The sequence below is a fragment of the Psammomys obesus genome, unplaced genomic scaffold (assembly GCF_907164565.1).
Source record: "Psammomys obesus unplaced genomic scaffold, mPsaObe1.curated_primary_1811, whole genome shotgun sequence".
NCBI lineage: Eukaryota > Metazoa > Chordata > Mammalia > Rodentia > Muridae > Psammomys > Psammomys obesus.
The window spans coordinates 202,008-204,799 of NW_026585894.1; the positions used below are offsets into that span (position 1 = coordinate 202,008).

Sequence of the window (2,792 nt, forward strand, 5' to 3'; positions counted from 1 at the left end):
CTTTATGTTTGTGCAGGGCCTCAGAAATGAATATATGATGTACATAATAAAGAAAGCTCCATATCCTAGAAGGACTTTGTGTCCTTTGGACAAACAAAAAAGTAGCAAATATCTTGAGTGGGTATGGGCATTTCGTGTCTAGGGAGCTATAGTTTACACATAGTGAGATCATAACTATTGCTGGGCAAGCCCAACAAAATCGACTGGGACTTCACCTCAACGCCTGGTAGACAAGTAGCAGCTGAGATGAAATAAGAGTTTTATTATATTTTTTTATCCTCAGATCATGGTTCCAGGGAGTCTCCTATATCAGCAGAGGCTGGGGATGACACCATCCAAAAACACAATGCTAGCTGAGGTCTCTAGTCAAGAGAACCAAAGGGCCTGGCTGGCAAATGTCCTCTCTACTGTGATTCTTATCCATGGTTTAATTAACTGGTTAATGCAACTTATGTGCTCTTTGTCTTCTGTTATCATGAAGTCTGCTTCCAGGTATGATTCCATTGCAAGTCCTGAGATAAATTGGGGTGGTTGTCCCCCTCGTACTAACTGCCCACCTTCTTTGAAGGTGAAATTTGGTTGTGGCGTGGCTAGATAATGTCTATACCTCACCTTTGCAGTATTTCCCATAACACTGGGAAGTACTGGGGACCTGATTCTGGTGCTTACAGGTTCCAGACAGAGTTCAACTTAGAGAATTCCTAAAGAACAGCAGAAATATAAAGGGAATAAAAAGAAAGCTGATAGACAGAAAATACAGAAAGCAAGGATGAGAAAACAAAGCACTGACTAAGCAAGGGAGAGAATGAAAAAAAGGAGAGAAGCCTGTAATCCCAGCACACGGGGAGGCAGGCAGATCTCTGAGTTCGAGGCCAGCCTGCTCTACAAAGCAAGTGCAGACTAGCCAATGCTAAAACAAAAACAAACAAACAGAGAAGGAAGAAAAAAAAGGAAAGCAGGATAGACAGAATGATAAAGGAAAGGACTGTCTAATTTGTGACCTCTAGATGGAATTTCTGGGGACCCGGGAACTCATGAACAAAGACAACAATCCCTTATTTCAGGATTATGCAGATGGGTATCTAAAATAAAATCAAAGTTTAGGAGCAACTGGGCAGATTCTATACCTTGACAAGCAAGTTGCTCACATAACTGCACCCCAGTTGAATCCAGAGCAGTGTTCCTCATCACTGTGCCAAACATGGCTGCAATGAGATCGCAAAGCCTGTATTGCGGACTAGCTCAATCTATGGAAGCCCGCATTGCCTCAAGGGCCATGGGGGTGATGTCACTGAGCAGCATTCCTGGACCGCTGGGGGTCGTGACTGCAAGCGGTGGGGTACTGAATACTGAGCACCGAGAAGAGAGCATGCAACATCTAGAAGGGAGCAGAGATCACCCAGCACCAAGCAACTATCGCCGTTCCCCTACCCCTCCTCTGGCTTTCCTGGTCTGACGCGACCACCCTATCCCAGCTCCCCGGCGGACCCATGAACCGGTCAAAGCCAGTTCTTTCTGAGAAAAACTGCAGCGGGAAGAGGCGGGGCGTAGGAAAACGAAAGGCTGTGGGCGGGGGAAGTGACGTCAGAGACCTCCCGGAATCTCTTCTCCATCCCGTCCCACCCATAGCGCCCTCGCCCTGCACATCTTCCTGAATATTCAATCACGAGTGGCTTATGAATATTTAAAGATAACGACCTGCGGGACCCCCTTATTTGCATACTCATATCGCAGAGACGCTTTATATATGTGCAAACGAGGCCAACTAACATGCAAATGAGCACCGGCCCCTGGACTAGTGGGAGTGTTTGTATATGCAGATAATATGCTAATGAAGACGGGACTTTGCCCTTTCACACCAAAGCAAAGGTACTGCCACCCCCGCTTTCTCCCCTCGGCTCTGACACTTATCACTGGCAGTGAGGAGCGGAAGCTGAGGCAGGAGGATGACAGTGATGACGGCCGCCATGAGGGGCAGTCCGATAGACGGAGGGATGGATCGAGCCGCGCTCCTGCCATGCGTGGGAGGTTTTAGGGAAGTCGCGGCCCCAGGACAAGGAGACGGAATCCGTGTGAGTGATTGAAGATCAGCGAGCGGTAGTAAAATCACGTGGGCGGGAGGATGAGGAAGGGGAGGGAAGGTCAGAGGAATGGGGGTTGGGGAGAGAAGAACAGATGCACACACCCTAGGACACGCCCAGAATACCCCGTTCGCGCCCCCACGCACCCACCAGCGCCGCGTTTCACAAGATGCTATGCAGAACCCAGGCGCTCCTTCAGACTCGGGGTGTGAAGAGTTGTCTTGTGTTTCCCCCCACTGACCTCAAAGGGACAACCCGGGAATTTGTTGGAGGGAGAGGGGACCACGTGACTTCCGTCCTGGAAGTGGGAGGGACCTGGTATTGTGGGGGTTGTGGGTGCTTGTGACTGAGTGACTGTGGATGCTTATTATAGATTGTCAGGGGAAGCCCCGCTCCACCAGTGGCCTTGTTCGATGACTTGCTGCCTACAGGAGGCTCCCCCTCTGCTTCCCATCAAACCTTGTGATCAGTATTCATTCCATCACCTTCAGGCCCCGCCCCTGTTCCCCTTGGGTGAGGTCATCAGGGTGCAGCCATCCTGTCCCTCAACCATTTCCATCCCTCTTGTGTATGATGTCACTGCAACTAATGAGTGAGGGCCTGGCCTTGACAGCTGTCAGTCACTCCGCTCTGGTTTCTCCTCCTCCAGCTGTCAATCAATCACGTGTGTGTGTGTGTGTGTGTGTGTGTGTGTGTGTGTGTGTGTGTGTG

At 49.9% G+C, this 2,792-nt stretch overlaps 1 protein-coding gene across 6 annotated transcripts in view; it reads left to right on the forward strand.

Annotated features, from left to right (window-relative positions):
- The first annotated feature begins 1,653 nt into the window (after positions 1-1,653).
- Positions 1,654-2,792, forward strand: part of LOC129671002 (granulocyte-macrophage colony-stimulating factor receptor subunit alpha-like) — a 6,292-nt gene continuing 5,153 nt past the window's right edge. For 4 of the 6 annotated variants that reach the window (XM_055599633.1, XM_055599634.1, XM_055599635.1 and 1 more), the window contains exon 1: positions 1,655-2,072. The gene's annotated coding sequence lies outside the window, so the exon portion shown is untranslated. Of the gene's footprint in view, positions 2,073-2,792 lie in introns of all 6 variants that reach the window. The other 2 variants (XM_055599637.1, XM_055599638.1) reach the window with 2 other exon arrangements.